Genomic DNA, 10,493 nt, shown 5'->3' with positions numbered 1-10,493 from the left:
CTCTCTACTATTGCCTGCCTTTGAGGATTAAAGGGCATGCCAGTAGTGTGTGTAAAATCTGATACTGTGCACAAAAGTGTGCAAAATGTTTAGAAGAATATGCAAGTCCACTATCTGTTTTTATTGCATGTAGCCCCCCATAATTACAAAAGCTTATATAAGGAATTCAGTGACCACTAGTTTCTTTTGCTGCAGGTATTGCAAAAGTAAATCCTAAAAAGGTATCTACTACAACATAATAAAAGATAAACGACCAAAAGAATTATAATGGATCACACTCATTTGCCAAATTTCAATGGGTCTCAAACCATGAGGGTTCTTCCCTGGAGGGAGTGTAGGAGTGTGGAAAGGAAGACAAGTTGTACAGGCTTTTACTGTTCTCCTATCTTCCTCTCTTGTTACTCCAAATCTTAAATGTAAAGCTCGAACAGCCTGATGGTATTGAGAATGAGATTCCTTGGGCTGCCTGAAATAAAGGAGTATTGGCCAACATAGTTAGAAGGCTATCTGCCTTTGAATTACCATCAAAAATAGGACCTGGAAGTCTACTTTGCAAGTACACATGCAAGATATACATCTTACCTGGATGCTTTCTCACTTTCTTTTGAAGTTTCTTAAAGAGATGATATAGATAGATAGATAGATAGATAGATAGATAGATAGATAGATAGATATAGATATAGATATATGTATATGTATCTATATCTATATCTATCTATCTATCTATATATGTATGTATAAATACACATAAACAAATTTTAATTGGTCTGTGGCAATTTTTTGTACCACACTTAATGAATAGGCTGGATCAGATATTATATTTATATCTCCTGGATAATAAGTAAGAGCTAGAATGATTGCATACAATTCATTTTGCTGAGTGGACTAAAAAAGAGTTCTGACTACTCTCTTTATAGTTAAGTCATGAGAGTATATAGCACAAATATTATGTTTGGATGCATCTGTTAAGATAGTTGGTCCTTTAAGGGGAACTTTAGAAACCTTTTCTTCAAGAATCCATTGCCAATTATGTAATAGTCTGGTTATCTTTAATAGAGATCTGCTGGAATGCTGTCTTCCCAGAAATCAGCTGGAGTCAGGATCACTAAACGTCTTTATTCTTTATCTTTTATGGTCAAGGTCAGGGGGTTAGACCTAGCAACCTCACATACACCTTCCTCCCTCAAATGCCCGGAGAGACTGAGTCAGCTTCTGCATCCCTCGTCCTCCTCCTACTCCTCCCACGTCCTCCTCCTACTCCTCCCACACACATCACTTCCCCCTATTTGTCCCACCAATCAAGTCAGCACAGAACAGCTGGGGAGGGTCAACCTTCAAACAAGTTAATAGGGAACTGTCCAATTGGCAATTAGTCTCATGTGCTTCATTATCCAAGTGCATTGCTCAGTTCTAGAGCTTTACAGAGATTCATGTGTAAAATTTGGAGCTGTGGCCAGTAAAATTTGCCACTCTGGGATGGTTTCACAGCATACATTAATTTGTGCATAGGTGTATGCCTTAATCTTTGACCAATGATTGGGCCAGCTGGCACCTCTAATTACTGTATTATCTGCCCCTGTGTCTGCCAACTCTTTCAGTGGAATGCCATTTATACAGGTAGTGAGCATAGGATGGTCAGCTGTAACAGCTGCAGTCTAGAATATTCCTGGATTCTGTTGTTGGGAGTCAAAATCTGGATCAATATCATCAAATTGCATTTTAGGAGTGTATATCAGGAGACCTGATGCTACTTCTCCTGGGTGATGTCACACATTGTCTACCTGTATTAATGACTGGAATATTAACTAGACATTCCCCAGTTTCCCAAATCAGTGTATGGATGGACACTGTTTTGTAAGTATCTCAAGGGGTGAAATGGTCAAGCCTACTGTGCCTGGAGGCAAAGGATCCATAGGCTAAACAGGGACAAGTTTCAGCTCTCCAGGGGATATCTCAGTAGGCCCAGTAGCATACAACTCTGTTCCCCCTAATTACAAGCCCCTTTCCCCCATCAGCTTGCTTAAAGACTCTTTGGGTATAATAGCAGTTGCCATCATGCCCCAAGTGTTTTTTGCCTGGGGCCCTGGGGCAAAGCCATGGCTATCCTGATGAGCACATAATGTAGAAACTGCTTTGAGGGTAGTGCTGATGATGTCATTGCCCCTCCCACTCCTCCTCCTTGTGCCAACAAAGGGAGAGTTGAGGATGGAGGGTCAAGAGATGACAAATACCCTAAGGGCTTATGCTGGGTGTAGGCAGAATTGAAACCAGGCTTTGAAAATGAAAATCACCACAACCCTTCTCATTGACAAGGTACGTAATTCCTTTTCTGCCCAACTGGCCATTCCCTGCAAATCTCCTAGAGCAGTAACAAGCTACATAAATCAGTAAAATACTAAAAAAGACTTCCTTAACTATGTTCTACATGCTGTGCCCTTTGAGGCTACATCCACCAACCCTCGGCTTGTTTTTCTAATATTTCCTTGTTTCTCAGACCAAATTAAAATCTTTCCTTGTTTTAAAATTTGTGGGATGCCTTAAATCCAATTTTAATCCATTACATTCAGTTAGGTGCTCTCCCATTATCTTCCACATTTCTACATCTAATCTCTCTTCCTTAGAGATACAGGAAATATGCTCTATTGAACATCTGAGAATTTATTTATCTGTTTCTGCACAAACTTTGCTTCTGTTAACCTAACTAAGCATACTTCATACTTCCCTGGGGTGATAGGCTTGTTTCTTACTGTCTGTCTCATTTCGGCTGAAAAAACAAAAGTGACTAGTTTAGCCCTTGTTGAATCTTCCTACTTGCCTATTTTTATACTCACATCCTAAGGTCATGGGGACTCCCTCCACTGAACTCAGCCTATCGTGTCACTCGAGCTGCTGTGTGTAAGGCCTCATTTCTAGTGCCCCACATTGGGTGCCAAAATGTAGTGTGCTTTCTAGAGCCCCCAAGCTGGGGTGCCAGAATATACCATCCAGACTAGCTCTTTGGAGGATCTTGGGACTAGCCTGAGTCTTTGGTCTTAGTAGAGGAGTGAAGAAAGCAGGAAACCCATGAAGGTGGTCAAAGATGGAGTCCATTTATTTTAAGTCCTCTTAGCCCCTAAATACCTTGGTATAATTACATTACTACAGCACACTGAGCATATGCCTACTATAGAACCATCAACTATAGAACAATTATGTCACCACATCACCACAAGCACACCTGCTACAGATATATAAATGCATCTTTGCTGTAACTATCCTTGCTTCAAGTAGAACACAGATGATCATGCCCTCCTTGACTTCTCAGGAAGGGTAAGATCCTTTAGGGGAGATGGCAAGCCAAACTAGACATTGTTAGCAGGTTCCCTCTGGGCTGAAAGTCTTATACTTTATCCAGAGTTTCCCCACTATCTACAGCAGCTTTACATTTATATACCATAATTCATTCATCCATTTTACAATTGATGGGCATCTACTCAGTTTGCAGTTTTTTGCCACTAGAAAAAGGGCTGCCACAAACATTTTTGCACATGTGGGTCCCTTTCCCTCTTTTAAGATTTCTTTGGGATATAATCCCAATAAAAATATTGTTGAGTCAAAGGATATGAACAATTTGGTAACTTTTTGAGCATAGTTCCAAATTGCTCTCTAGAATTCTTGAACTTTTGTTCTTCCACAAGAATTTTATTTTTTCCTAGGTCAGTAAAATAGTTTCTTGGGAGTTTGATTGGTATAGCACTAAATAAATAGATTAGTTTAGGTAATATTGTCATCTTTATTACATTTACTCAACCTATCCAAGAGCACATGATATTTTTCCACTTGTTGAGATCTGAATTTTTTTGTGTGGAAAGTGTTTTGTAGTTTTGCTCATATAGTTCCTGACTTTCCCTTGGTAGATAAAAATCTCTAATATTTTATACTATCAGCAGTTATTTTAAATGGAATTTCTCTTTGTATCTCTCACTGTTGAATTGTATTAGTGATGTATAAAACTGCGGATGATTTATGTGGATTTATTTTGTATCCTGCAACTTAGGTAAAGTTGTGGATTATTTCTAATAGATTTTAGTTGATTCTCTAGGGTTCTCTAAGTATGCCATATCATCTGCAAAGAGTAATAATTTGGTTTCCTTATTACCTGTTCTTATTCCTTTAATCTCTTTTTCTGCTTTTCCTGCCATAGCTAGCATTTCCAATATAATATTGAATAGTAATGGTGATAGTGGGCAATCTTGTTTCACCCATGATCTTACTGGGAATGGTTCCAGTTCATCACCATTACATATGAAGCTTGCTGATGGTATTAAATAGATGCTACTGACTTTTTAAAGGGAAAACTCATTTATTCCTATACTCTCTACTATTTTTAGTAGGAATGAATGTTGAATTTTGTCATTTTTTTCTACATCTATTGAGATAATCATGTTTTTTTGTTAATTTGGTTATTGATATAGCCAATTATGCTAGTAGTTTTTCTAATATTAAATCAGCCCTGCATTCCTGGTATAAATCCTACTTGATCATGCATGGTGTATTATCCTGGGGATAACTTTCTTTGCTATTATGTTATTTAAGATTTTTCAATCAATATTCATTAGAGAGATTGGTCTACAATTTTCTTTCTTTGTTTTCATTCTACCTGATTTAGGTATCAGTACCATGTCTGTGTCATAAAAGGAGTTTGATAGGACTTCTTCATTCCCTATTTTTTCAAATAGTTTATATAGTATTGGACTTAAGTGTTCTTTAAATGTTTGATAGAATTCACATGTAAATTTATCTGGTCCTGAGGATTTTTTCTTAAGGAATTGATTAATAGCTTGTTCTATTTCTTTTTTTTTTTTTTTTTTTCTAAAATGGGACTATTTAAGTAATTTAAGTATTTAAGTAATTTAAGTAATCCTCTTCTGTTAATCTGGGCAATCTATATTTTTGTTGGTAGTCTTCCATTTCACTTAGGTTATCAAATTTATTGGCACAAAGTTGGGCAAAGTAACTCCTAATTATTGCTCTAATTTCCTCTTTATTGTTGGAAAATTCTTCCTTTTCATTTTTGAGACTAACAATTTGATTTTCCCTCTTTCCTTTTTCTAATCAATTTAAGTAAAGATTTATCTATTTTGTTGGTTTTTTCATAAAACCAACTTTTAGTTTTATTTATTAATTCAATAGCTTTATTTTTTTAATTTAAATTTTGTTAATCTCTCCTTTTATTTTTAGAATTTCAAATTTGGTATTTGTTTGTTGTTTTTTTTTTATTTGTTATTTTTCTAGCTTTTTTGTTGCAAGTCCAATTCATTGATTTTGTCTTTGTTTTATGCAAGTAAGCATCTAGAGATATAAAATTTCTCCTTGTTACTACTTTGGCTGCATCCCATAAATTTTAGTATGTTGTCTCATTATTGTCATTTTCTTGGATGAAATTATTAATTGTGTATATGATTTGCTGTTTATCCCATTCATTCTTTAAGATGAGATTATTTAGTTTCCAATTACTTTTTGGTCTATTTTCTCCTGGCCTTATATTGTATGTGATTTTTATTGTACCATGATCTGAAAAAAAAATGCATTTACTATTTCTGCCTTTCTGCATTTGATTTTGAGGTTTTTCTGCTCTAACACATGGTCAATTTTTGTATAAGTTCCATGGACTGCTAAGAAAAAAGTAAACTCCTTTCTTTCTCCATTTAATTTTCTCCAAAGATCTATCATACCTAACTTTTTCTAACATTTTGTTGAACTACTTAACTTCTTTCTAATTTATTTAGTGGTTCCATGTATCTAGTTCTGAGAAAGCAAGATTGAGATCCCCCAGTAGTATAATGTTGTTGTCTATTTCTTCTTGCAGCTCTCTTAACTTCTCTAGGAATTTCTGTGCTATACCATTTGGTGCATATATGTTTAGTGTTGATATTGCCTCATTATCTATGGCACCCTTTAGTAAGATATAGTTTCCTCCCTTATCTCTTTTAATTAAATCTATTTTTGCTTTTACTTGATATGAGATCAGGATTGCTACCCTGCTTTTTTTTCTTCACCTGAAGCATAATATATTCTGCTCCAACCTTTTACCTTGTGTTTCTTATAAACAATATATTATAGGATTGTGGCTTTTAATCCTGTCTGTTACCCATTTCTGTATTATGGGTAAGTTCATCCCATTCACATTCACAGTTAAAATAACTATTTTTTTTTTTATTTCCTGCCATTTTATTTACTCTAGGTTATGCTTTTCTGTTTCCTATCCCCCTTCCCTCCTTTCCAGTATTTTGCTTTTGATGATCACCTCCCTCAAACACTCTTCTACCTTTAGAGCCCCTCCCCATTTTTTACACCTTTTCCCTAATTCTTCTGTTTCCCCTTCTATAAGCCTTTCCCTTTCTTTCCCTCCTACTTCTCTAAAAGGTGAGACAAGTTTCTTTGTGATACCAAATATGTCTGATATTCTTTCTTATGGCCAAATCTGATGAGAGCAAGCTTCACAAAATGCTTATCCCTCTCCTTTCTTTCCCTCAATTATAATACGTTTTATTTGCCTCTTCATGAGAGGTCCTTTTTATTACCTTTTTATGCTTCTCTTGAGTTCTGTCTTGGAAATCAAATTTTTTGTTCAGTTCTGGTCTTTTCATTAGAAATACACCTATATCATTGAATGTCTATCTTCTTCCCTGAAAGATAATGCTCATTTTAGCTAGATAGCTTATTCTTGATTGTAATTCAAGTTCCATATTTCATATTTTCTCCTATGTTTTCATTTTTTTGTTTTTGTTTGACTGATTCTTGAAGTCTTATTGAGCCATTCATGTCCATTTGTTCAATTCTAATTTTTAGTGTATTATTTTCTTCAGTTACCATTTTAACTCCTTTTGCAATTAGTCAATTAATTTTTTTATTCTTTTTATTCTTTTTCCATTTTTTCCATTCCTTCTTGCAAAGATCTCATTTCCTTTCCCCACTTTTCTTCTAATTCTCTTTTAAGATTCTTTATGCAATCTTCCAGAAAGCCTTTTTGGGGCTTCATCTGGAGTTGCTTTGCTCTTAAGAACCTCAGGATCTCAGGTGTATTTTTCCTCTCTCTCCATAAAAGCTGTCTATGGTGAGAGTTCTTTTTGATTTTTCATTCTTTTTTTTTTAATGCTTGAGGTCTATTCAATGCAAAGGAGTGACTGAGGCTTTAATTTTCCCTCGGACAGTTCTGCTGAGTCATTTCCAGCACTGGGTAATGGTGCCTAGATCCCTTATTCTTCCAAGCTCAGTGGTTTACAATTTGTTTTTTACAAAAGGCAAATCTGCCAGACCACTTGCTTGCAACCAGGCCAGAATAGCCTAAGAGGCTCACAGAAGATTCCCAGGTGCTTGGAAGCAACCCTCTGACTCCCCATCCCAGCTCCCTGCCCTGTCTCCCTGTGCTGTGGTCTGGGCTTGGCAGTCTGTCTTCCTATCATTTGAAACAGAGCTGTTCAGAAGTTTTTCCAAAGTATCTTACAAATATTTTTTACTCCAAATATTTGTGAGTTTTTTGACTCCAAAACCAGTTTAGAGGCTTAATCTGCTGTTGGTTTGAGAGAAGGTCAGAGGAGGTCACAGAAAATCAGGTCTGCTCTCTGCCATCTTGGCTCTGCTCCCCTGGAAGTCAAGAGCACCATTTTCTATCCTCTCAGTCAGGCAGACTTGCAATATTCAGTATGTTGCCAAGTTCTGTTAATTCTGTTTTTATAGCATGATTTCTTTTGTCTGACATTGCCGTAATTCTGGTATAGGCTCTTATTATAAACTATTACAGTAGTCTACTAGTTGATATCCTTGCCTCAAGTTTCTATTCCTTCCAGTCCTTCCTTCCTTCATTCATTCTTTAGAGAGATCTATTTGACAGTTGAGTGTAGGAAGGAAGGACTGGAAGGGATAGAAACTTTAATTTTCACAAGATCCCTCTTTTCCCTTCCATGACTCAAATTCTCTCCTTCCTCATCTCTGTTTCCTGGCTCCCTTCATTTGCTTCAAATTCCAGATGAAGTAAACTACACCTTCTATATATATTTATGCATTTTACTCTATTTTCTCCATTAGACTGTGAGCTCCTTAAGAGCAGGTTTTGGTTGTTTGTGGTTATCTTTCTTTGTTTTCCAGCAACTAGCACAGTGCCTGAGGAAGATTAGGAACTTAATAAATTCTTGTTGATTATCAGTATAGGCTCTGGGCCAGGAATGGGCTATATCCAATAAGGGCTAATAAAAATATTTTAATTTAAATTTTAAAAATTTAAATTATTAAAATATGTCTAATCTTAAAGAACCTACTAACTCATGGGTGGCTGAATATTATGACACTCCCTTCTCCACATAGGAGGCCCTTTTGCTTAGAACCAGAGCATGAGATTAAAAAGAATTTGGTCCTAGGAAAATCTTGCTACAATAAGAGGAGTAGGTATACTTTAATGCATGGTTTTCAGGTCAGTTCCTATCTTAGCACTCCAGGGACAAATTATTTAAACTTTCATTTATGCTTATGCCTAGGTATTCCTTTTAAAAAGGAAGGGTTGGGAGAAGTATAAAGGTATTTAATGAACAAAATATTATTAATTCCTTCTAAACAGTCAAAGAAAAGAGACTGAGCTAGTTGTCTTTTCTTTTAACTAAGACAACATCTACTTTCCTTAACATTGTCAGTGTGCAGGGAAAGTCCAAGGAACTGTTCAAGACTTGCTACATACTTCTAAAACATCAAGACTTCTTACCTCTAGGCTAACACCTAGCCAGAAGCAGGCTCTGAAACACCCAGATAACTGGAAACAGGAAGGTCAATTTAACATTTTCCATGGTATGACTGATTAACCAAATGTTATAGCCATAATAGTCCATGACTTTCTACAACCACAAACAGTTAAATGTATGTGGGGATTACCTGAAAGGTAGAGCTGGTAACATCCTACCAAATATTTGGTGTCCATATACTAATATGTCAATATCATATTTTAAAAGATGATGAAAAACATAAAGAGATTGTCTGGACATCAAGTAGCTTTTATAAATAAGAAAGGCCCTCACCATTTAAGCTTAAATGAGCCAGAAACAAGTGGGTTAAATTAGCCTTGCAAATCACTACTTGATGGTTTGCCCAAGGCAGATAATTTTCTTTCATGAAATTAGAAATGCCTTAGAGTGGTCATTTTGAGACTTCTTGAGCTAAACAAAATACTGACTGGGTGACAAACATCTTATCAGCTTAAAAGTTTCTTTAATTCTAACTCAGTTAATAAAGGTTCATATTTTATGTTCTTTCTTATCCTAAACTAAGAATATTGGCCCTTTCTTTGCTGAATTCCCAATTCTCTAAGGATAAACAAGTCATTGATCCAGTATATATACATACTGAAATGTATCTCATTCTCAAGTTAAAAAAAAAGAAATGTTCTTTTTCTTCCTGAATGTGATATTATTAAGGATGCTGTACAATGTTTTTTGAGCCATCAGCTATAATTTTATCCAAAATTTCTTAGATTATCAGAAAAAAAAAAAAAAAAACAACTTATTTAATTCCATGTGAAAGGAACCAGTGGCACAAAGTGATTATTTTCATAGCTATTGAATGCCTTTTCTTCCATTAAATCTTTTTCTCGTAACAGGTGAGTGGCCACGAACCCAACCATTATGAACATAACCTAACCCTGTTGACAAAATCCCCCAAATGGGCTTTATTACAAAAAAAATTTTTGTAACAATATCTATATCAAGAAAAGCCTCTTGATCAATAGAGCTAGAAATGAGATGTTTTCATAAGTTTCAAGCCTATAAATTTGTGTGGATTTTTTGTTGTTGTTGTTTATGTATGTAAGTAAAAAAGGCAAAAATTAAGCTTCATGACAAATGAGATCTTGTTCACATCCAGGGCCTCCATGGTATGGCCTATGAGAGCATAGCCTTCTTCATTTCGTTACTTATTCTTTATGTTTTAAGATGAAGGAAATTAGAAGTAGAAATAAATGTGTAAGCTTTGTAAGAACAAAAGAACAGATCAGCAGGTATCAGATTGCAGTCCAAAATAGGTTTACTGTCCATATGCTTGAGCAATAAGGAAGGACTTTTAAAATCAGTAAGAAAAATTCATGTCATTGAAACTGCATGTTCCCAGATATTAAGGTATCAGAGGAGACAGTGCCGCTTGTATTTCTATTCTCCTTTTGTCTTTGAAGTAAACATCACCTTATAAATGTTCATTTATGTTAATTAGTTAAATAGAACTGAAATATTACTCATTGGTAGTATACACCAGAATGGAGTGGCAGGGGAGGTTCAAGCCAATAAGCATTAGAGAAAAACACCCTAACTCCTCAGAGTACCCCTAGAATTAACACTCTCCTTTGCAGCAGGACAGTGACCCTGTGTTGTTGAAGGCCAGCAGAGCACAAGGAGTGATATAATATAAAGGTTGAAAGGCTCCAAGTAAAAATTTATGAGAGGACAAGACCAATTAATTATAGAACAAGTGATCAGCAG

General features: G+C 35.6%; 1 long non-coding RNA gene across 1 annotated transcript in view; it reads left to right on the top strand.

The window, feature by feature from the left end:
- The first annotated feature begins 2,191 nt into the window (after positions 1–2,191).
- The window catches only part of LOC141564883 (uncharacterized), a 235,703-nt gene continuing 227,401 nt past the window's right edge, over positions 2,192–10,493 (top strand). Inside the window, exon 1 of the long non-coding RNA XR_012488777.1 lies at positions 2,192–2,313. This is a non-coding gene — a long non-coding RNA (uncharacterized LOC141564883). The remainder of the gene's footprint in view (positions 2,314–10,493) is intronic.

Source organism: Sminthopsis crassicaudata, chromosome 3 (assembly GCF_048593235.1).
Source record: "Sminthopsis crassicaudata isolate SCR6 chromosome 3, ASM4859323v1, whole genome shotgun sequence".
Taxonomy (NCBI): Eukaryota; Metazoa; Chordata; class Mammalia; order Dasyuromorphia; family Dasyuridae; genus Sminthopsis; species Sminthopsis crassicaudata.
This window is presented reverse-complemented; position numbering and strand designations above follow the sequence as displayed.